The sequence below is a fragment of the Cervus elaphus genome, chromosome 6 (genome assembly GCF_910594005.1).
Source record: "Cervus elaphus chromosome 6, mCerEla1.1, whole genome shotgun sequence".
In the NCBI taxonomy this organism is placed as follows: Eukaryota; Metazoa; Chordata; class Mammalia; order Artiodactyla; family Cervidae; genus Cervus; species Cervus elaphus.
This window is the reverse complement of record NC_057820.1, coordinates 5,229,966-5,255,534: the sequence shown is the minus strand read 5'-3', so window position 1 is coordinate 5,255,534 and position 25,569 is coordinate 5,229,966. Positions and strand designations below refer to the sequence as shown.

At 44.4% G+C, this 25,569-nt stretch overlaps 1 non-coding gene across 1 annotated transcript; it reads right to left on the bottom strand.

The window, feature by feature from the left end:
- Nucleotides 1-19,847: 19,847 nt before the first annotated feature.
- Nucleotides 19,848-19,953, bottom strand: LOC122696718. Its single transcript, XR_006341846.1, has one exon. It is a non-coding gene; the product is annotated as a U6 spliceosomal RNA (small nuclear RNA).
- Between the last annotated feature and the right edge of the window lie 5,616 nt (nt 19,954-25,569).

Below are 25,569 nucleotides of genomic sequence, written 5' to 3'. Positions count from 1 at the left end.
TACCAGTAACCCAGAACCTTCTGGGAAGGAGCAGGTGCCAGGGTCCAGGCCCCGCCTCTGCCACGTGTCCTGAGAGGCCCAGCCAAGGTCAGCAAGGCTGGCCTCCCAGGTTCCCCAAGCCCACTGGTTTTATTGCACTCTCCTTTTCTCCACCACAGAAGCTGAGATGACACCATGCAGAGAGCAGAAAAAGCCAAGTTCAGAAATGAGGCCTAGCAATGCTTTTGATGGATGAGATGGTTAGATAGCATCATCGACACAGTGGACATGAGTTTGAGCAAACTCCGGGAGTTATGAAGAACAGGGAAGCCTGGCGTGCTGCAGTCCATGGGGTCACAAAGAGCAGGACACCACTGAGTGACCGAACAACAACAGCAACAAAGTTTTTGAACTTAAGTCAGACTTTTCTTAAACTGTAATCTACTCCTGGTACTTTGCAGGTACCCGAGATGTCAATCTCTCCCTCCTCTATCTTCTGTCTTTTTTCTTAAGCAACTTGAGTTTTTTCTTTAAAATGGCCATAGAAAGACACCTAAATAGCGTACCCTGTCATGGCTACTAAATGTGTAACATTGTAAAAATAATCAAAATTTGGAAAGATTGTGGGGAATAGTCTCTCTCCTACACAACTTCCATAAATATAAACTGGCATATACATACTTGTATGTGTATATATATAATGTGTGTATATATATATACACACATTATATATATAAACTTAAAAATGTATATGTACCTTAGCATTCAAAAATTCCACTTAAAAATTTTTATCACAAGGAATCAAGAATGTGTGACACAAACTGGTCAGAAGAAGCATCCACAGTTGTAATTTATAACATCACAAAATTGAAGGTAAGCAGCCAAAAATAGGAGATAGATAGTGAGACACCCACACGGCTCAAACGAAGCAGAATTTAAAGTAATACTGTGGGAGAATATTGACTTGTCAAGATGTTCATAGAATATCACTGAGTAAAGTAAAGACTGTGAGTTATAGGTACCATATTGATTTTGTTTGCTTGTTTTTAGTGCCTAATTGTGTGTGACTCTTTGCGACTCCATGAACTGTAACCCCGAGGCTCCTCTGTCCATGGGATTCTCCAGGCAAGAATACTGGAGTGGGTTGGTATACCCTCCTCCAGGGGATATTTCTGACCCAGGGATTGAACCCAGGACTCCTGCATTGGCAGGTGGATTCTTTACCACTGAGCCACCTGGGAATTTTACTTTTGCTTAAGAGAATGTAGATTTATATTCCTGTAGAGATTATGAGAAGGGTATCCCCCAGTATATTATCAGTACATTTAAAACTTTTTCCTTTGTGATTATATTTATTTTAAAAATGTACTTAATATCACAATTACAAAAATAACATTTCAGTTTTCTAAGGAAAAATAAATATTACATTACAGAAAAATTATAAAAAACAAAGAAAAGACCCCATATATAAATCCATCAAGGGCATATAGTCATTCTTATCCTCATACAACTGGGTATCTTTTGTTGCAGGCTTTGTCTAGTTACTTTATATTACAACAGTTAGAATATATGCACAGTTTTGTATCCTGTTTTTCTCAGGATATTTTTTTGGGGGGGGTATTATTTGATAGTTTTGTTGGTATTTAGTGTTTTCCTTGGAGAAGGAAATGGCAACCCACTCCAGTATTCTTGCCTGGAGAATCCCAGGGACAGCGGAGCCTGGTGGACAGCCGTCTATGGGGTCGCACAGAGTCGGACACAACTGAAGCGACTTAGCAGCAGCCAGCAGGAGCAGTCTTTTCCTAGATCATTGTAAGATATTTCTACCCATCATTCCTAGTGGTTACGTAACATCCTGTGTTGGTTACCATTCCATGAATCTCTTGTACTTTTATTTAACCATTCCCATATTGTTGGACAGGGAGGCTGTAAAATTCTTCAAAAATAAACTCTGCATCACTGTGCATTTTGTATTCATGGAATGGTTCCCTTTTGTGAAACCCCCAGAACAATGTTCATTTCTTCACCTAAGGGAGGGCTCTTCCAAAGGCAGCATGTAAATGATGCAAGTGCAGAGGACTAGTTGCACTGTGCCCCGGTCTGCCTCGCACCAGACCTGCTTCTTACTATAGGAGCTGTGAACGCAGTTCCCTCTGCCCGAGCCCTGCCAGGCCCATTCTTTCAATTGTGATGGAAGCAGAGAGCTAGTGACCCCCAGAAGGAGGCTGGGACCAGCCCAAGGGCCTGCTGGGGAAAAGTTCAGAGACCAAAGCTGGATAAGATCTTTACAGTTACTCCTAAGTGCAGCTTAAGGCTTAGTGGCCATTGATTGAATCAATATCTGACCTGGAGCCTGGTTGGCTGAGGCATTGAGCCATTTCCTTGGGCCCAGGGCTAGAAAGTGGAGACCCTGTGGGTTGGGGTTGTTTTTCCCCCTGAAGGAGGGAGGGTAATGGAGGGAGGTTGGCCTTGGGTCAGGAGGCCTTTGGTTCTACCAGCCAAATATATGATTCTGAGGTCTTCCTGACAAAACGGGGCCAATGATATCTGCCCTGCCTGGGAGGCTGTGAGCCATCAATGAGAAAATGGATAAGAAAGTCCTTTATAATCTCTAGTGAAGTGTCCCACTGAGGGATAAAGACCTTCCATGCTTGATAAAGGTAAGACAATGGCAAGGGTACCTGCTCATTCTGCCTGTTGGGAAAGGGGGTGGTTTCTTCATTTATTCCACTTTTATTGAGGGCCTACTGTGTGTCAGGTCCTATTTTAGATGCTTGGGATATAACAGTGGACAAGACTAGAAGGCCTTTTATGGACCTTTACATCTGACCAGGTGGAGACAAACACTGTTGTAAACAAGAGACCTTCAGAAAATGATACCAAGAGAAAAATACAAGGGAGTGATGTGATAGAGATGCAGGAGCAAGAGATAGGGCTTTCTTCTGTGAACAGGTTTCTAATAGGTGTGTTGACCCTGTGCTGAGTTCTGAAAGGCAGACAGCAGCAAACCAGCTGAAGATCCAGGCAGGCTGTTCCAAGCAGAAGGAACAGAAAAGACCAGAGCATGTAAGTGGGGACCACCTTGAAGGGTGTTGTAGATCGAGTGTGTGTGCTCCCCCAAATTCATGTGTTGAAACCTAATCCCAAGTGTGATGGTGTTAGGAGGTGGGACATTTAGGAGGTGATTAGGTCATGAGGGTGGTGCTCTATGAGTAGGATTTATGTCCGTATAAGAAGAGGCACCATTAACTAGATTTATTGTGATCATTTGGTAGTCTGCGCATATACTGACTCATTCTGTTGTACACCTGAAACCAGCACATGTATAGGTGACTCAGTGGTAAAGAATCCACCTGCCAACACAGGAAATGCAGGAGTCACAGGTTCAATCCCTGGGTCAGGAAGATCCCTTGGAGAAGGAAATGGTACCCAGTTCAGTATTCTTGCCTGGAAAATCCCGTGGACAGAAGGGCCTGGTGGGATACAGTCTATAGCGTTACAGAGATGGACATGACTGACCACATACTCCTACGCCTGAAACCAATATGATGAAAAGAGGAAAATGTTTCTCCATGAGCTGATAATTGATGAAGATGGTTGATAGTTAATATAGCACAGGGGTCCCCAACCTCTGGGATCTAATGCCTAATGATCTGAGGTGGAACTGTAAAAGAAGTAAAGTGGAATAATAATGGAAGTAAAGTGTACAACAAATATAATGCATTTGAATTGATCTGAAACCTCCCCCCAACCAATACAGGTAAAAATTGTCTTCCACTGAACCTGTCTCTGGTGCCAAAAAGTTTAGGGATCACTGATATAGCATACTCTACTCCCTACTTTGGTGTATGTTTAAAATTATCCAAAATTAAAAGTTTAAAATAAAAATTTTATAATTACAAAAGAAGGAAACCACAGAACTTCCTTTCTCTGTCATATGAGGCCACCTGCAAGCCAAGAAGATAGTTCTCCGTAGAATCCAGTCCTATTGGCACCTTGATCTTGGACTTCCAGCCTCCAGAGCTAAGAGAAAATAAATTTCTGCTGTTTAAGTCACTCAGAATGTGGCATTTTGTTATAGGAGCCTGGGAGGCTGAAGCAAACTTAATGAGCCCATAGGTCTGTATCAGATCAGTGCACTCACTCAGTCATGTCTGACTCTTTGCGACCCCATGGACTACAGCACGCCAGGCTTCCCTGTCCATTGCCAACTCCTGGAGCTTGCTCAAACTCATGTCCATCAGGTTGGTGATGCCATCCAACCATCTCATCCTCTGTTGTCCCCTTCTCCTCTTGTCTTCAGTCTTTTCCAGCATCAAGGTCTTTTCCAATGAGTTAGTTCTTCACATGTGGTGGCCAAAGTATTGGAGTTTCAGCTTCAGCATCAGTCCTTCCAATGAACACCCAGGACTGATTTCCTTTAGGATGAACTGGTTGGATCTCCTTGCAGTCCAAGGGACTCTCAAGAGTCTTCTCCAACACCACAGTTCAAAAGCATCAATTCTTTGGTGCTCAGTTTTCTTTATGGTCCAACTCTCACATCCATACATGACCACTGCAAAAGCCATAGCTTTGACTAGACAGACCTTTGTTGGCAAAGTAATGTCTCCGCTTTTTAATATGCTCTCTAGGTTGGTCATAGCTTTTCTTCCAAGAAGCAAGTGTCTTTTAATTTGGTGGCTGCAATAACCATCTGCAGTGATTTTAGAGCCCAAGAAAATAAAGTCTGTCACTGTTTCCATTGTTCCCCCATCTATTTGTCATGAAGTGATGGGACCAGATGCCATAATCTTAGTTTTTTGAATGTTGAATTTTAAGCCAGCTTTTTCACTCTCCTCTTTCACTTTCCTCAAGAGTCTCCTCAGGTCCTCTTGGCTTTCTGCCATAAGGGTGTTTCCATCTGCATATCTGAGCTTATTGATATTTCTCCCTGCAATCTACAGGTCTGTATATGTTTGTTTACAACTTGCTCCTTGGTTAGCAGAATGTCTGTAGTTAGGTCATATGCTAAACAGGGGTGAGATTGCCCTCAAAAAGCAAAGACTGGTTTTTTATGTGACTCAAAAAGATTCTGCAGTTTCTATGTATAAAGCACAAATATATATATGATACATACACAAACACACAGTGTATCTGTGACATTAAAATTTCGTGGGAGGAGTTGATTAGGAAACCAATATCTTCAAAGATCCTTAAAGAGTCAATTGTGAGGGACTTTCCTGGTGGTCCAGTGGTTAAGAATCCTCTTTCCAATTCAGGGGACGTGGGTTCAATCCCTGGTCAGGGGACTAAGGTTCCACAAGCTGTGAGGCAGCTAAGCCCACATACCACAACTGAGACTCCATGCAGCCAAATAAATAAAAATCAAACAAATAAAATAAGTTTTAAAAAGTCTACAGTGAGAAATAAACTGAGAAATATTGAGTTAGAGCCAGTCACTGATAAGCTTTTCTTCTACAGCCGGAACATGAATTCTAAATCCTCAGACACTGTCCTTCCAACATCACCTACCATGAGCTCTCAAGAGAGACATATAGAAATCCAACGTGGAAGAAGAAGGCTTGTTACTAGCTGAGACTTTGGTCATTCCAGCTAAGTTGTGAGAGTCAGAAAACTCCCCCAGAAAGAGGTTCAGTAGGAGAGAACTTTCTTTTCCTGTCACAGAAATGAATCCCAGAAGTAAGGCGTCCAAGACTGACATGGCAGCTTCACAATGACCTTGAGCACTGGTTCCTTTCTCATGGTCTAAAAATGATTGCTTGAACTCAGCCATCATGTCTGAAGGCCAAGCATCTGTAAGAAGGAGGAGCAGAAGAAGTCATATGTCTTCCCTTTGAGGACACTTCCAAGAATTGGTACATATCACTTCTGTTTACATCCCATTGCCATAACTCACTCAACATGCCCATTCCCAGTGGCATGGAATGTCAGAAATAAACTCTTTATTCAGCAAAGTTCAGCTCAGGTTGGATGCAGTCTTATTCAGGAGGAGAACAGATGCTGGGGGGCCTCCAGCAGTCTCTGCCACAATGTGTAAATCTCATGTGGACCCTCTGTCCTGGGCGGTCTGACCTACATGATTCAGAATCAGGAGGAGTCCTTGGCCTGGGTTCCTGAGGCCTTCCTCTAGTTGCTGATGAATTTTTAAGGTGACAATGAAACAGTGAGATGCAGATGGCACGTTTTGCTAAAAACAGTGGCTCCAGGTACCATTTTAATTTAAATATTGGAGAGACAGACTGAGAAGGGAGAGAGAGAGGCATCATTACTTTTTCAGATTCTTTTATATTCTTTTACAACATTGTATCGCCCACTGGTATGATCTGATTAGCATTCTAGAACCTGACTCATCCTCCACACTCACTATTTTTTCTTGCCAGGGGTGGGGGAGGAGGAAGAGGAGCTCAGGCACTCCTTTGCCCTACAGGCTACCCTCTTCCAAGAGGTGCCTGAAGCAGAAGGAAGATGAGGGATGAAGAGGGTTGCAGGATCGGTCATGGATGGTGGGATGTCTCCAGGGAGAGGTCCACAAGGCAGTGCATGGAGAAGCTCAGTCGTGTCTGACTCTTTGTGACCCCATGGACTGTAGTCCGCCAGATTCCTCTGTCCATGGGATTCTCCAGGCAAGAATACTGGAGTGGGTTGCCATTTCCTTCTCAGGGGATCTTCCTGACCTAGGGGTCGAACCTGGGTGTCCCGCACTGCAGGCAGACTCTTTACTGTCTGAGCCACCAGGGAAGCCTAGTTCATGGAGAGCCCCGACCAATTAAGGAGCAGCTTCCAGAAGGGACCACGTGGTTATTACATGTTGAGTGTTGTCATCACAGTCTGAGTGGTGACTCAGCAGTAAAGAATCCGCCTGCAATGCAGGAGATTGGGGTTCCATCTCTGTGTCTGGAAGATCCCCTGGAGAAGGAAATAGAACCCATCCCAGAATTCTTGCCTGGGAAATTCCATCAACAGAGGAGCCTGGCGGGCTATAGTCCATGAGGTCACAAGAGTCAGACACTACTTCACGACTAAACAACAACAACATGTGGATGGAAGGAAGAGAGGAGGGGCAGGATCCATAGATGCCGTGATGTCAGAGGTGCCAGAAATGGGAAAGGGACATTTAAAGCAGCGCAAAGGCCTTAAGTGGTGAGGATGGGAGACACGTTTGGGGGGCTGCTTCTTGCTCGAGGTGAAGGTCACAAGATGCAGAGGATGGTAGAAGTGGAGGGTGGAGGAGGAAAACCTGTTGGAGATGGATTTGCTTTAAGGAAAGAGAGGCAGACATGATTGCAATTACTTGGTTCTAAATATCCTTTATGAACTTAATAGATTTTGATCATTAAGAAAAAAAGAGCTGGACCAAGAGGTGATGGATAAGCACTGAACCTGGGAAGTTTTTGAGCCCAAACTCTTCTAAACCTGGGAAATAACATCTTTGAGAACTACAGGACATCGGGGGCTAGATGTTGGAGAACCCACTCCACAGCATTGTTGAAACCAAGGCAGTACTGTGTTGAGTCATGTCTCCCCAAAATTCCCTTGAAACCCAAGAATCTGATCTTAATTGGAAGTATAGCCTTTGTAGGTGTGATCAGTTCAGTGAAGATGGACTTGGGTGAGCCCTAAATCCAATATGGTGGGTGTCTTTATAAGAAGGAGAAAAGGCATACAGAGATGAGCAGGAAAGATCATGTGATGATGAAGGCAGAGATTGGAGGAAGGGTCTACAGATGAAGCAAGGTCAGCCAGCAACCAGCAGAAACTGGAACAGGTGAGGAAGGATCCTCGGCTGGAGCCCTCACAGGGAGCACAGTACTACCAACATCTTCATTTCAACTTCTGGCCTCCAGAACCATGAAGGGATAAAATTCTGTTGCTTGAGTGAATGAGTGAGTGCGTGCTCAGTTGTGTCTGGCTCTTTGTGACCCCAGGGACTATAGGCCACCAGGCTGCTCTATCCATGGAATTCTTCAGGAAGAATACTGGAGTGGGTTTCCATCTCCTCCTCCAGGAGATCTTCCTGACACAGGAATCAGACCAGCCCCTGGCCCCCTCCACATTGTCTCCTATGTCTCATGCATTGCAGGCAGATTTTTTACCACTTGAGCCATCAGGAAATCCCTCTTAGGGATTGGCTTAGGCCAGTCTGCTTATGGTACTTTTTTATGCAGCCCAGAACCCAAACACACCAACACTGAGTGTGCCCCAATGGCTCACCAAGCACATCAGCAAAGGAGAGAGGTCTTGGGTTGGTGGTCCTCCCATGCAGCGTGTGTGTGTGTGTGTGTGTGTGTGTGTGTGTGTGTGTGTGTGTGTGAGAGAGAGAGAGAGAGAGAGAGAGAGAGCGCTCAGTCATGCCTGACTTTTTGCAACCTCGTGGACTAGAGCCCCCGGGCTCCTCTGTCTATGGGATTCTCCAGGCAAGAATACTAGAGTGGGTTGGCATTTCCTTCTCCAAGAGATCTTTCCAACCCAGGGATCGAACCCATGTCTCTTGCATCTCCTGCATTAACAGGCAGATTCTTTAACACTAGCACCACCTGGGAAACCCATGCAGGGATGGGGGTTATAGGGAAGTGACTTGACAGACTGAAGATGGAATAAGCAGAGGAGAGGACAGAGCCAGATTCACAAGTGGTAGGACACACCTTCAAGTTCTGAGAGGCCACTGGATATGTTGCAGGAAGGGGGACCCCTTCCAGGGCCCGAAGCTGGGCTCTTGTCTAACACTCAGAAATGAATTGTCCGAGGAGACACATGCTGACAAAGCAAGAGATTTTATTGGGAAGGGCACCCGGGTGGAGAGCAGGAGGGTAAGGGAACCCAGGAGACCTGCTCTGCCGCGTGGCTCGCAGTCTTGGGTTTTATGGTGATGGGATTAGTTTCCGGGTTGTCTTTGGCCAGTCATTCTAATTCAGAGTCTTTCCTGGTGGCGCACGCATCGCTCAGCCAAGATGGATGCTGGCGAGAGGGATTCTGGGAAGTGGACGGACAGGTAGTGTCTCCTCTCGACCTTTCCCGAACTCTTCTGTCTGGTGGTGGCTTATTAGTTCCGTATTCCTTATCAGGATCTCCTGTCATAAAACAACTCATGCAAATGGTTACTATGGTGCCTGGCCAGGGTGGGTGGTTTCAATCAGTGTGCTTCCCCTAACAGATAGAGTGCTCTAGTAACACAGAAATAAAAAGAAGCAAGGTGCGGGCTAGCTTTGGTTGCCATGGCAAATGCACTCTCCCCCGCCTCACAATGCACCACCCCCCAATCCTGCCACTCCAGACTGTAAATCCTTCCATAAATGCCGAGCACATAAAAAGCACGAATGCCCCTAGTCATTCTTATTTACCACTCCTATTTTAGAAACAAAATTAATTTGTACAATGCATCAAAGTGAATATGCCCTGAAGTCTAGAAAGCCAGTGAGCTGGAGCATTCCTGGCTGGTTCCATTGGTTGGGATGCCATGAACGGTTCATGGGCTCAGGACTTGTCATTTCAGCTCTTGTGGTTTGGTGTCAGGCTGACTTGTACCCAAGGATCCTTTGGGCTTCCCAGGTGGTGCAGTGATGAAGAATCAACCTGTCAGTGCAGGAGATGCAAGAGACTCGAGTTCAGTTCCTAGGCTGGGAAAGGAAATAGCTACCCACTCTTGTATTCTTGCCTGGGAAATCAGGACAGAAGAGCCTGGAGGGCTACAGTCCTTGGGGTCACAAAGAGTCAGTCATGACTGAGCACACATACATACACACACATTGAATCCTCATCTGCAAATGAGGGCATTGAATTGCCTAAGCCAAGATCTTTTCCATTGGAAAACTCTCCTACAGGAAGGCTGGCTCTGAGCAGTCAGTGGTTGAGAATAATCCCCTGATCATCCTTTGTCTTGGATGGGGCACCCAGGGGTGCCACTTTGCACCTCGCAGGATAGGAAGAGGAAGGGTTTGCAAAGAAAGTAAATCGCAGAAGGATTTTACAGCACCATCACACGAGCTTCTCGTGTGACCCAAATGTCTAATTCAACATTTTGTCTATCATTTTGGGCAAAATAGCATGTGTAACAGTGTTAGCTAGTGTTTATAAGTACGTATTCTGAGTCAGGCACTATCCTAATCACCTTTGATTTTTAACCTATTTTTTGATGACTTTTTAATTAACGTGGACCATTTTACAAAGTTTTAATTGAATTTTTTACAATTTTTTTTTTCCTGCTTTGGTGTTTTGACTTTGAGGTGGCTCCCCAACCAGGGATGGAACCTACACCCCCTACACTGGATGGTGAAGTCTTAACCCTGGACCACCAGGGAAGACCCACCTTTGATTTTTCAAACGTTACCCTTCACCTTCTATCTATCAGGTGGGTACCAGCATCTCTCCCAATTTATAGCAGAGGGCATTCAGTACAGTGAAGTTCAGGAGCTGACCCTACGTGCTCTTAGCTACCATACTCTGCTGTCTTCCTAAATATGATTGGAGTAAAGGAACTTTATTTAACATCAAGCGATGATGGACCAGGTCTCACAGAGCAGGACCATGTCTGCAGGACTTTAGAGGGAGCACCCCACCATCTTCCTGTGTATGTCTTTTCCCATCCAACCCGCCATGGGTCAACCAGTCATCTTGAAGACACCCCTGAAGCAGTCAATTGAAAATTCACACTCGTGGGGTACAACCGCCTTTCCTTCAACATCACACAACTGCCACTCCCTCCTTCCACACGGTCAGGATCCAAGGGTGGTCGCACTGGGCCACGGGAGGTCCTCAGGACTCGTGGTTACACGTCCGTGTTGGTGCAGTCAACCAGGAGGGTCGCCAGGAGCTGTGGTCAACCCTGCGTACAACGTCATCCAGAAGAAAAGATGAGGCCCTGGAGGCGGGTGCGGGGAGACGGGGTGATGGAATTGCTCCAATGTCTCAAGCCCCGTGTCAGGACCAGGATCCAGGGCAGCCAGACAAGCCCAGTGGGGTCCGTTGCAGCTGTGTCTGGCCCCACACGGCCTCTTCTCTGTGCTGCTCTGACTTCTCAGCTCCGGGAAGCATCTTTCTCAGCCCTTGCCAAACCTAGAGCAGAGGAAACTTGTCTTCTGTGCAGCCTCCTTCCCTCCGCCTCCCAGGGAAATTGCTCCTCCATTCTGCTGCTCTAGAATGGAGTGGTCGACTCCACTCTGTCGACTTGAGTGGTCCCCAGCCCTACTTCTCACGTTGAGAATGATCCCTGCCTCATGCCCACCCCAAGTTCGCTGATCACGGCGCCAATGAAACGTTTCTTAAGAAACAGCTGCTTGGTAGACACAGTGGAGGAAGGAGAGGGTGGGATGAGCTGAGAGACTAGCATTGAAACATAAACATTACCATCTGTAAAACAGAAATCCAGTGGGAATTTGCCGTATGACACAGGGCTCAAACCCAGGGCTCTGTGACCCCCTAGAGGGGTGGGATGGGGTGGGAGATGGGAGAGAAATTCAAGAGGGAGGGGACTTATGTATACCTGTGGCTGATTCACGTTGTTGTATGGCAGAAACCAACACAGTATTGTATAGCTATTATCCTCCAATTAAAAATAAATATTTATTTTTTTTCTTTAAAAAAAACCAACTGCGTTAGGAGGCTCAAGGTTTGGTGCTTTTCAAAGAAGAGTTAAGGCTGTTCCTTGCTCCTGGGGGCTGCTGGGTGATCACAGATTTCTGGTTAAAGGGAAGCTTCTTGGAGATCTTGTCAAAATAAGCAGCTTCCTGGATCCCCTTGGAGAGAGTGGATTTCTGCAGGGCTGAGGTGGAAATTAGTTTTAAGGTGCTCCCAGGGGACATGCTGTGACCATGGACCAGTGCCCTGGAACTCCTAGGTTTGCAATGGGTCCCTTCAGACAACTGATAATCCAAGGTCACACCCAGGTCATGTGACAACTAACTCTTGTTCAAAGGGAGAGCTTTTGTCTTTAACCAACTTTGATTTTCTTCCTTTCCCTTCATTCCGGGTGTGCCTGAGCTTGATTTTATAAGAACATCGACTCAACACTGACTCACATTCTCTTTCCAACCACCTCTTCATTCCTGAACTAATTGGGACTCTTCATTTCTTCAACCTACTCTAAAAGGTGTGTGTGTATTGAGGAGGAGTAAAACAGAGCCTTTCTTTCTGGCGGTTCTGCTCTCAATTTTACATACACACAACAAAATACTTGTCCTCACTCTTTCTTCCACTTCAGGTAACTAAGTATAAAATGCAGCCCCTTATCTAAGCTTCATACATATCAATCCAGAAGCAACTTTTACAAACTTTTGAAAGTCTTCAACAGGGAGGGTCATATTTATGCCTCTCAGTAACTATGATGGAAAAGACCTCCTTATTCCAGGTTGAAACGTTCCTAAATTTTTTTTTATCATCAAAGCTTTTGGGGATGGAGAGCTGAATCACTACTTCACTGTGTGTACGTGTTAGCAACCAAACTTGGGTCCACTTACTCAATCTACTGACATCAGATGAGGGTGAAGCAAAATGCAACATTTATTGTAAAGCAGGACAAGGAGGACAGGTGGCTTGCACCCTAAAATCCCGAATTCCCTGAAGAGTTTCAGCAAAGCATTTTTAAAGGCAAGGTGGGGGAGGGGCGTCCCAGGATGTGTGACCAATTTGTGCACAGCTCTCTGATTGGTTGATGGTGACCAATCCTTAGGCACCGGAAGCTCTGGGGGCTACATCTCATGATCATCAAGTAGCAGTCGTGGTTGCTCAGCCACTCAGTCGTGTCTGACTCTTTGCGACTCCATGGACTATAGCACGCCAGGCTTCCCTGTCCTTCACTATCTCATAGAACTTGCTCAAATTCATGTCCATTGAGTCAGTGATGCCATCCAACCATCTCTGGGGTCCTCTGTCATCCCCTTCTCCTCCCACCTTCAATCTTTCCCAGCATCAGGATCTTTTCAAATGAGTCAGCTCTTTACATCAGGTGGTCAAACTATTGGAGCTTCAGCATCAGTCCTTCCAATGAATATTCAGGGTTGATTTCCTTTAGAATTGACTGGTTTGATCTCCTTGCTGTCCAACTTCTTCCATTTGGTGGTGGGGTATTTTTCAGCATCTGAACAACTCAGCAAATATGCACCAGATACTATTATTTAGATACTTCAGAGAGGAGCCAAAGCAGAGGATACAGGGGTTGGGTCTGTCCTGGAAAGAACCCATAAGGTCCTGCCCCGTTAACAGACACTCTGTCCATGATCGATTTCGGTTTCCCTCTCTCTCTCTTTCTTACGTTCCTGCCCTAGATATCAAATCCAGAGGTGCTGGAGTTTTGGTTATTTTGGTGAACATTTAAACTTCAAAGGGAGAAGACTACCAGTGACCTACAATGTCTCCTTTTCTCCAGCAAAAAAAAAAAAAAAAACAACAATTCAGGGAAGAGACCCCCCCATAGCCTAGCAAATCCAGCCACGTTTTCAGAACATGTTCTGAGTTCCTGCTTCATGAGAACCCACATTTCCACATACTCGGTGTTACCTCAAATTCAGAGAATTATTCTCTCTTTTGGGAAGGACACCTCCTCCTCTTTCTGCCAGTGGGACCTCTCTTCCCCCAGCTCCACCCTCTCAGTTACCATGTCCTAAGTGTTTCCTTCCAAAGGACCCCAGGCACCTCCAGTTCCCCGTGTCCTGAAGGGAACAACTTCTCTCTAGAATCTATTTCAAAACGCTCCTCACCTACTGGCTTCCTTGTAAGTTTTTTTTTTTTCTCCCCCCAAAGTCCTCCTCTTTGGATGCTATGGATGCTCTGTTCATTCTCAAACATAAATGAACTGGGATAATTTATTACGTCCTCTTTTTCTAAATACTGAATTGGAAGGAATGCACTTATGTGTGAAAGGGTTTGAAAGTGTGAAAAAGGTGAGGGGTTATACTGTTTCAATCCTCACTACCATGATTTTACAAAGAACACTTTAGTGATGACAATATCTGATCTTTATGCACACCTTCCCAAAGTGCTTTCACATATATGATCTCATTAAATTCTCACCCCAGAAATAGTGGAGAAAAAGTTCTACAACCAAAAGATCTGAATCTGAGCCCGCCCTTTACTCCTTACTAGCTTCCTGAACTTCAACACCAGGCATAATCTCTGAATTGAAACAAGATAATATAATGGTACCTCAAGGGTATTTAAGATTCTGAACATGTGTGGAAGTACACTGTAAGCCAATGGCCTCCAAAGGCCTCTAAGACTCTACCTTCTACGAAGTTACACCTGATAAAGTGTCAACTTTCTCCTGTGGTCCCACTGTGCATTATCTTATTTCCCAAGCAGACCGTGTTAAAATGACCTTATCTAACCTATAGGCTCCTTATTCAATTCTGTGGTCTCCGAGTCTAGTGCCCTGCCATTGTTCAATAATAATTTATTTAATGAAAGGATGAACTTTTAGCAAATGGGGTCATTGGGATCATATTTATATCTCTATTTTCAGTTAAAACCCTTCCTTAATTGTGTTCTGAACTCTGATCAGAATGGAAGAGTGAGCTTAATTTTTCAGGATACTCAATAAAATATCCCCACACATCTGTTTAGACTTTTGCCCTGAATGAAAACAACAAACATTATAAATATATGTATGTATATGGAATAATTATTCTGAGAAAAACAGGATGAGGAACTGAGAGAGGCTAAGAAATAATGACCTCTTGTTACTGAACTAAGGAAGAACAGATAGCTAATTGATTTGCCAAGAAGTTACCCATGGCTGAAAGTTAACCTGAAATTTGATCTCTAGTTATAACACACGTGCAGTAAGATGAAACATGAGGTTTTTCTTTTTTTTTTTTAAGGCATCACTGCTGTTGAGCTCCTCCTCCCAAGAACTCTCCTAATTCATACATGAGTCTAGCTTCTCTCACTCATTGACATTTAGTAGCTGAGGCCCGCCTCCAACCCATAAAATCAACCTGTCACTTTGGTGAAGTAACTCCCCTGCTGGAGGGCAGGGGAGAAATCAACTGAAAAGAAGCTACATGAGAAATGTAACTGGGGCACAACTTGACCCATCCTTCGCAACGTCTTCCACATCCACAGTTTGCCTGATTGGAAAGCAGGATGAGAAGATGCCCAATCGCTTGCTCCTTCCAGTTCCATGGAGCCAAAAGCTTCACTTGTGGCTACTCACGCCAGTTGCCTGCTGACCTTTTATGGGTTGCAACCCCACGTGCTTGAGCAACTGATTTGTTCCAGCTGCAGCTATATTTTCCACTTTCCTTGTTACTTAATTGATCCTGGCTGTGCCTGGCCCTGGAAAGAAGCCCTCCTGGACCTTGCAACATATGCTATATATCCTGTATGTTCTCCTGTGTTCTGACAAGGAACATAAAAATCAGAAATGGCAGGAGACGAGGGGAGGGGGGAGTCCAGTGGAACAGTATGAATGCAAATCGTTTGGCTTGTCTCTTTGTGTCTCTCAACCTCTGTCCGCTGCTCCCTGGACCAACTGACTTTCTTCCTGCAGACAGCTCACCTCTCGAGACAAATTATCTCTTCAGATTTTAAAAAACTATAATCACCTATAGACCTTTACAGACAGAAGAACAAAAACAGAACAACAAATGGCCTCCTTTGCTCATTTTTTGTTCTTTATGCCATATGCATTTCTAAGTTCTTTTCCTTTGCTTCTTTATATATATATATAAACACACACATTTTATTGAAGTATAGTTGACTTTTGGTGTTTTAGGTGCACAGAAAGGGGATTCAGCTATACATATACACATATATTATTTTTGAGATTATTTTCCATTATAGGTTATTATAAGATGTTAACTATAGTTCCCTGTGCTATACAGTAAACCTTTGTGGTTGGGTGCATATCTATTTTTTTAATTAGAAATCTAGCATTCTATTCATACTGCGTCAAACAAGTGGAATCAAAATGTCATACATTTTTTAGTTAGCAAAAATTCACAAGTTTTCTAAAATATATATATTATGCATAAATATGTATGTATACAAAAGCTTTTCTACTACATTTGATAAAGGTTTAAAAAAGAACATCAAAGAAAGAAGAGAGGAAGAAATTGGAACTCATTAACTAAATAAATGGGAGCACTAAACAGGAAATAGAAAAAGTGAAACAAAGTAGACAAAATAAAAGATCACATTTCTAAGTTCTAAAGAAAAAATTTAGGAGGCTCTTTTATTTATTGTACAACTTCTGTAAAGAATCTGCCTGCAATGCAGGGGACCTGGGTTCGATCCCTAGGTTGGGAAGATCCCCTGGAGAAGGAAATGGCAACCCACTCCAGTATCCTTGCCTGGAGAATCCCATGGACAGAGGAGCCTGGTGGGCTACAGTCCCTGGGGTCGAAAGAGTCAGACACGACTGAGCGACTAAACCACCACCAGCAGCACCAACACCAAGGGCTTGATGGAGTGTTTGGCTGCAGGGAAAGAGGACTGAGTTAGAGTTCTGGCCCTGTTGGAGCTCATCGTCATACAAGGGACAAAGATACAAAAACAAATAGCTACAATATCATGGGATGTATATTAGTCTAGATCACCAATTCCCAATGCGTGATGAGAGACCTCTGGGTCTCCCAAGACACTTCAGTGGATCTGCAAGGTCCAAATGCTTCTTATCATGAAACTAACATGGTATTTGCCTTTTCACCCTCTTTCTCTTGTGAGTGTGAAGTGGAGTTTTCCAGAGACAATGTGACATCTAAAGTCACAACGGATCACAGAATTAAATAGAACAATCCAGTTGGCTTCTGTTAAACCAGGCACTAAAGAGATGTTCAGAATGTAAAACAACACATTCTCCTCATGATCATTTTCTTTTCCAAAATATAGCTGTCTTTCCTAAAAATGTTTTCATGATTTACCATGATTTTTAAGTGAATTAACAAAGAATTCTCAGAATCAATTTCTTATATAGTTGCTGTTCATTTGCTAAGTCATGTCTGACTCTTTGTGACTCCATGGACTACAGGCTTCTCTGTCCTTCACCATCTCCCTGAGTTTGTTCAAATGCATGTCCATTGAGTCAGTGATGCCATCCAACCATCCTGACCTCTGTTGTCCCCTTCTCCTCCTGCTCTTAATCTTTCCCAGCATTAGCACATGCACATGCACATACATACACACACTTGCATGTGTGCATGCTCACTCAGTCGTGTCCGACTCTTTACAACTCCATGGACTGTAGCTCATCAGGCTCCTAGTCCATGGGATTCTCCAGGCATGAATACTGGAGTGGGTTGCCATTTCCTCCTTCAGGGGAATCTTCCCGACCCAGGGATTGAACCCACACCTCCTGTGTCTCCTGCTTTGGCAGGCAGATCCTTCACCATTGAGCCACCTGTGAAGCCCAGGGTCTTTTCCAGCATCAGGGTCTTTTCCAATGAGTCTTCTCTTCACATCAGGTGGCCAAAGTATTAGAGCTTCAGCTTCAGCACCAGTTTTTCCAATAAATATTCAGGGTTGATTTTCTTTAGGATCGACTGGGTTGATCTCCTTACTGTTCAAGGGACTCTCAAGAATCTTCCCCAACACCAAGTTACACAATTAGAAAGGAGCTGAGGTACTGTTCTAATTCAGGCTATGGGTCTCAGAATCCTGTGTGCAAGCTCATCTCTCTGCTATTTTTTGTGATTAATCCTCTTTTTCTATTAATGGGTTTACTCTTTTATTATAGCTTTTTATTGGAGTACAGTTGCTTTACAATATTGTGTTATTTTCTGCTGAACAGCAAAATGAGCCAGCTATACATGTACATATATACACTCTGTTTTGGGATTTCCTTCCCATTTGGTCACTACAAGGCATTGGGTAGAGTCCCTATCTATTGTATACATAGTATTTTGCATATGTCAATTCCAATCTCCCGATTCAATCCACTCCCCCAATTTCCACCCCTTGGTGTCCATAGGTTTGTTCTCTATGTGTGCATCTCTATTTTGACTTTGCAGATCTGTACCATTTTTCCAGACTCAACAAATCTCATCTTTTTAATGTCTATCATTCATCACTCTCCTTTGACACCTATGAATATCCCCACTTACGTTTCACTAAAATGCGAGAACTGTAAAGGAATAGAGTCCTATTCTCTCTGAGACAAAACCTCATTCATTCATTCCTTTACTCATCTATTTAGCATTTATTGAACATCTATTTTGTGCCTGTTACTATAATTGGTTCTGGGAATGAAAAGATGAAATATAATGTCTGCTTTGAAGGAGTTTCTGTTCAGAGAGACTCAAGGAACAGTGACATCGTGCCCGGCATGCAGAGGTGATGTGAGGTACTTGTCCCTGCAATTTGGTGACTGCTGGGGTTACAAATCCTCATGCATTTACACACTTCTTTTGCCCTCCTCCCATAGGGTTTATTGGAGGAGGAAATGGCAACCCACTCCAGTATTCTTGCTGGGGTAATTCCATGGACAGAGGAGGCCGGCAGGCTACAGTCCATGGGGTCACAGAGTCAGACAGGACTGAGTGACTGAGCAAGCATAGAGTTTATAATCTTGCTGTGCAAATATGTTCAAAGGATGAAGAGAAGAAAAAATCTCCCAGAGTCTAGAGTAAGAAGCTGCCTAATCCTTAGAGAGGAAGATGGTGAAGTCTCAATAGAAGAGGTAAGATTTAGGGTAGGTTTTGGAGGCTGAGTTGAAGTTTGCAGAGAAAGAAGGAGAAAAGAATGTTTCAGGTGGAAGTAGCTGCATGCTCAGAGATATAAGAACAAGAAACGGCCAAAAGGAAGAGAAATGGCAGCACAGATCTAAATAGTGGTTGGCACTATTGCCAGAAGATGATTGCTGATTAATGACCAAACCAATGGTCCAGGTAAACACGTTAAGGGGTGCCAGGGTGATAGGGGGTCGGGAGAGGTTGCTCCAAGCTCAGAGAAAGCTTCAGGTGCAAGGTTAGGTTAGAAGTAAAAAAAGAAATAGCTGCAAAGGCTAGAGAGGTTTGAGGCTTTGATTTGTAATCCATTGGGATAGAATTCTTTAAACTTGAGTATTGAGGAAGTTGTCTTATGGGTATTTGTCAGCCTGGGGAATGGGTTTCTTCTACTTCTTGGAGAAATAGAAGGGAGCCTAAGTATTTTTTTACATAAACCTTTATGTTGTCTGTATAAAAGCTCTTAGGAGAAAGACTTGAAAATCTCATATGGCCTCAGCATCCCTGAGGAAATGGTTCAGACTAACACTTCCTGTTATATGGCAAGAGCGCTTAGAGAGCGAACACTTCGGCTGAACTCACCCTCGACTGCACCTGGCTGGGCATCGATCAGGCTAACCAGCTCCCCTTGCCTGCTGTCATAGCACAGAGACAGGAAGATGAGATGAAGTTCAAACGAAGTATGGCAGGAAAGTCTGCATGTCACATGAAGAAGCGTGAAAGTGACATTGCTCAGCCGTGTCCGACTCTGCGACCCCATGGACTGTAGCCCACCAGGCTCCTCAGTCCATGGGATTCTCCAGGCAAGAGTACTGGAGTGGGTTGCCATTTCCTTCTCCAGGGGATCTTCCCGACCCAGGGATCGAACCTGGGTCTCCCGCATTGTAGGCAGACGTCTGAGCTACCAGGGAAGCCATATGTCATATAAGGGCATCAGTAAATGCCTTTAAAAAGAGACAACTTTCATTGCGTATTGGAGTATAGCTGATTAACAGCGTTGTGATAGTTTCAGGTGCAGAGCCAAGTGACTTAACCACACATATACATGTATCCACTCTCCCCCAAACTCCCTCCCATCCAGGCTGCCACGCGGCACTAAGAGGTTCCCTGTGCCATACAGTAGGTCCTTCTTGGTTATCACTTTAAATATAGCAGTGTGTACATGTCCACCCCAAACCGCCTAACTCTCCTTTCCCCCATCCTTCTCCCCTGTAACCAAAAAATATGGAACGCTTCACAAGCTTGCATGTCATCCTTGCACACAAGCCACCTAATCCTCCCTGTATTGTTCCACTTTCAGTACATGTGCTGCTGGAGTGAGCACCGTTTTTTTTTTGTTGTTGTTGTTGGTCTTTTGGCTAAAATGATAAGAACAATGAGTTCTAATACTGTGTCTGGGTAGAATTTATTTTAAAGCAGTTTGTTGTTGCTTTTTCTTTTTTGGTTTTTGCAGAATTGCCACCATTCTTTCGATTCCCACCTTGCTGTGTTGGGATTGCCCAGACTGTGTGTCCCATATGAAGACTAGAAATATTTTTAAATTGAATAGATCAGTGATGGTTTTAGGTTCTCTGGCAAAAATTTTCACATGGCTAAATCATTTTCACTGAAAAGCAGTTAGGAGAATAGGTGAAGAGAGGAAATGGACCAATTTTATTTTTCTTTTCTAACTACAGCTTCTTTAAAGACCAAAGCGGAGGTTTGCAATTGGCAGCTCGAAGAAGCTGACAGCTGCATCTTTTCAGATTGGGGCACAGACTACCCTCTAACTCTTTACTCTTTGTGCCTGGAAAATGTGACTCTGCTCAAAGATTTCAGGCAGAAAATAGTGTTTGTTTATTCTTCAAAGACTTCTACTGGCTTCTCTTGCTGTCTTTCCTGATGTGCCTAGAAGGGACCCATTGAGTACAAAGCTTGTCAGCACCAATATTTGTGATTCAGAAGACATTTATTAAGCCTGTGGTATATACCTGTCCCTATAGTCGGCAACAAGGATGCAGGGACGTAAGAGTTCTTCTTCCTGTCCAGAGGTCACGACAATTACTGAGGGAGTCAGGAGGGCCAGATGCTGTGGGAGTGACAGCGAGGACACATGGGCCCCCCTGGGGTGTCAGGGAGGATGCTCTGGCGGAGACAGGAGGGACCAGACAAATCACCAGGGACCTGGGAAGTGGTCACATACAGCAAGAAAGATGACGAGAAATCAAGGGACAGTGTGGGATCTCCTGTAGCCACAGTAGCTTCCAAAGCCTGCAGCAAAGTACATTCTGGTGAGTGAGGAGGGAACATCTTGAAAGAGTTAGAATCACAACATGTAGAGCCTTAGCTTTAGGGGAGATGGTGCATCCATCAGGGTTCTGGCAAGTGAAGACAGAAAGGTCCACTCATGGAGCAGGGTCAAGGGACCAATGACACTAATGGATTGCAAGCACTAGGAAACAGACACGGCCAGGACCTCTCCCAGGGAAGAAAACAGTGCGACCAGGGCTGTGAGGATGGTCACCCACCAGGACGGTGAAGATGGTCACCCACCAGGAGATGCTTTAAAGGGACCAAGCCGTATCTGAAACTCAGCACTGCAACAGGGAGGAGGTGGGAGGCCATGCCTCCAACTCTGTTTCCTATGGACTTCCAGCCTACCCAGACCCTCCGTTGGCCAAAGTCAACCAGCGGCCAGAGGGCAGCAGGGCCCTGGGAGGCAGGGATCAGTGCTCAGACACAGAGCATCCACATTATCATATTCTGTATCTAAAGCACAATCACAGTCAGTGCTGACCTTCACAAAGATATGAGGAAGGTTATTTTATAAGCTTTAAGACATGCCAAGTGAAACACAGTATTGAGATAAGTATTACAAACATAGGTAATTATGATAAGCGTCAAGTAACAGCTGATGGGTTTTCTGCATTTTGTTAAAAGCACATGCATTGCTAAAAACCACCTTCTAGCATTCAGGACCAAGATCTGTTCTTCCTATAAACCCTGGGATGTTTGTTTGATTCAGTGACTATTTGGTGGGAATTCAGCTGAATTTTCCTTAGTGAGTTATATATTCCTGTGCAGGACATTAGGGGGAATCATGTCAATGGTAGAACAGAATATGGAGAAGGAAAACATTTGCTAAATACTTACTCAGTTCAGTTCAGTCACTCAGTCGTGTCCAACTCTTTGTGACCCCATGGACTGCAGCACGCCAGGCTTCCCTGTCCATCACCAACTCCCAGAACTTACTCAAACTCATGTCCATTGAGTCGGTGATGCCATCCAACCACCTCACCCTCATCCACCTCATCCACCCTTCTCCTCCTGCCTTCAATCTTTCTCAGCATCAGAGTCTTCTCCAATGAGTCACTTTTTTTGCATCAGGTGAATACTTACTACGTGGCTATAATCTCATTTCATCTTCACAGCCACCCTCTAATTATTTCACACACTGTAGGTGAGATTACCTCAGAAGCTCATTACAAACTCATGGAACCAGGATTCAGACCTGAGTCTTTGCCATGCCAAAGCCCATCCTGTTTTCAGAAGACCAGTGTCTTGTGTTAACCTGTCATGTGGTCTCATAAACTAAAGGTTCCTGTTGGAAAACAGGTAAATTATCTTTTTTTTCTTTCCTTCTCCTCTCCATCTTTCTTTCTTCCTTCTTTCCTCCCTTCCTTCTTCCTCTCTCCCCACCTTTCTTGCTTCCTTTTTTTCTTGCTATTGTTTTCTAAACTCAACATATCACAGGCAACATTTTTTTCATCTCCCATCTCTGATGCTTCCTTTAGAAAACAAATCCTATATGATAAACAGTATAACCTTTAGCTTAAATAACTGTTAAATAAATCAGCATTGCAGAAACTCATTTCTATGTGTTCCATCTGTGTGAAGAACTCCTATGACAAGAAAACAGAAGCCTGCTTTTAGAGGCTCCTAAGGAAGAGAACAGTTTATTATAAAGAGTTTCTTTGCGGGGATCATATTTGCAAAACTTGATCTAAAAAGAACACAGTAAGGAGACATGTGAATTCTGTCTTACCGGTACTGGTTCCAGAGTTATTTGAGTTTTAAACTTCTGGAAAATTTTATCTTCCATTGATTCACGTTTTGCCATGGAATCCAATTCTTCCCTGCATGTTTCAACTGAAAAATCATCAGCGGAACTATTAGAGCAACAGGAATCATCACTACAACCTGACCATTCACACAGGCTGAGGAAGCCCAGTTTGAGAAAAGTCAAGTCAGGGTAAAATCAGAGAGCGAAGACCAGATGTTTCTACATGCTCTCCCTGTTCACTCATTCATGGAAGTCAATGCTTTAAGACCATCTGAGTTTCCAGGTGCTCCACGAAGCATTGCTTACTATGCTGGTGCCCACTGAACACTTCTTCTTATGCTTAAAATTGAAAGAACAGACTCAAGTCAAGGACCCAGGATTGCACCCAGCACATCCTAGGATACCCAACAAATGTGAGCCTCCCTGAGCATACTGTCCTCATCACTCCGGCCAGATACATATTAATGGTCATCTCTAACAGTCTGAGCATCTTCTACCCACTGAACTTGGATTTCAAGTCTCTCCATGTCATGTGCATTTCTTCTCCCATCCTTACACTTGTCCACTCAGTCATCAAATAGCTCACCGTAGAACTCCCAGCCCATTCCTTCTCCACATGCAGCTCCCAGAATTCCCATGTCATATTCCAGCTACCCCGGCCCTCTGTGGCCCCCAACAGCCTGGTGTCTCTCAAGAGAACCTTCTGTCTTTGTAACATGCATCAAAATATAATGTTGATACCCTCTGAATTGGGCTTCCCTGCTGGCTCAACTGGTAAAGAATATGCCTGTGATCCAGGAAACCCCGGTTCAATACCTGGGTTGGGAAGATCCTCTGGAGAAGGGATAGGCTACCCACTCCAGTATTTTTGGGCTTCCCTGGTGGCTCAGTCAGTAAAAGAATCTGCCTGCAATGTGAGTTCATTCCCTGGGTTGGGAAGATCCCCTGGAGGAGAGCACAACAACCCACTCTAGTATTCTTTCCTGGACAGAGGAGCCTGGCAGGTTTCAGGCCATGGGGTCTCAAAGGGTTGAACATGACTGAGCGACTAAGCACAGCACAGCACCCTCTGAATCAGATAAATGAAGATAATCAAGTTGATGAATCTGAGAAGGCAGGAATGGTGCACACCGTCACAGCTGGGTCTGACAAGGGAGCCATAAATGCCTTTCAGAGCAGGGCTCGGTCAAGTGTATGAACACATACGAAGTTTCAGTGTAACCTTTAGGGCTTTGTAAATGTTGTTCCCTCAGGCCACAGGGCCTCCTCCAACCTCTTTGACCCAGGAGACCTCAAACTCAAGTTTCAGCTAAGAAGCCAGCTACCTCGAGGAAGCTTTCCTTTCTTTTTGAAGATTTTGAACATATATAAAAGGAGAACGAATACTGTGACGAACCCCATCTACCCATCAACCAAGTCCAACATTGTCATCTCATGCCCGATGTTGCTTGCTCTGTGGACCTAGGAGTGGGGAGCCAAGACGGGTGGAGCTGGGATTTTACCCAAAGGACAGCAGGGAGCACTAGATGGGTTACAAATGCAGAAATGACATGGTCGGATCCGCTTTCCAGGGAAGACCACTCTGATCTTTGAAGATGGATGAGAAAGGGGCAAGACTGAACTTGGGGACATTGAGGAAGAAGGTGTTGTTGGGAAGTAGGTGGAAGCTTAAAACACGGTGGGGGATGGGGTCCCTGCACAAGCAGATGGAGTGAGCTACAGTCGTGCTGTGTAAGGCATGCTTCAACACCAGCAGGGACGAAAGTTTCCAACCCTGGGAGTGTGAGAAGCATCCTTGTGGAATGGTACAGCTTGAGCGTGTTCTTGAAGCCAAGTAAAGACAAGAAGCTATAACTGTGCCTCCGTGCAAAGAGAGTTTACCCAGCAAAGAGCATTGTTTATGGTGCATTGGTAATTAAACTTGACCCTCTCTTCGCTATGCTCCACTGACCTTCAGTTAAAAGGACCCCAGCATCTGTGTGTTGTTATTGTAATGAACAGCGTTTCCACCACCGCCCCTCACCCGAATCCCCAGCAAGTCTACACGGTTCTCTTAAGTCATTACCGTGGGCGCTCACACTTCCATCATAAAACCTCACATGAATGTTTCTCACAACCACTTTGCTTTCTCATTGAGGCTGTTCAAATGTCAGTGGTTTTAGCACTGAGCTTAACCTTTACGTATTTTCACCAGAGTCTCAGAAACACAGCCTGTGCTGGATTTTCTTTATGGTTGTGGGTGGGAATGTTTTATACACATAGTGATAAGCCAAGAATTCTGGCAGCACCATTGATTTGCCTTCGAGACATACATGTTTGAACAGCTTCAATAAGGCAATGGGGCTCCATTGCATTCAATGCCAAGTATATAATAATCATTCATTTATCATTCATTCAACAAAAGTTGTTCACACGCTCAGTCATGGCTGACTCTTTGTGACCCCATGGACCACAACACGCAAGGCTTCCCTGTCCAACACCAACTCCCGGAGCTTACTCAAACTCAGTTCCATTGAGTCAGTGATGCCATCCAACCATCTCATCCTCTGTTATCCCCTTCTCCTCCTGCCTTCAATCTTTTTCAGCATCAGGGTCTTTTCCAATGAGTCAATTCTTCACATCAGGTGGCCAAAGTACTGGAACTTCAGCTTCAGCATCAGTCCTTCTAATGATTATTCAGGACTGATTTCCTTTAGGATGAACTGTTTTGATCTCCTTGCAGTCCAAGGGACTCGAGAGTCTTCTTTAACACCACAAGCCTTCTCTAACACCACAGTTAAAAATCATCAATTTTTTTGACATTCAGCCTTCTTTATGGTCCAACTCTCACATCCACATATGACTGCTGGAAAACCATAGCTTTGACTAGATGGGCCTTTGTTGGCAAAGTAATGTCTC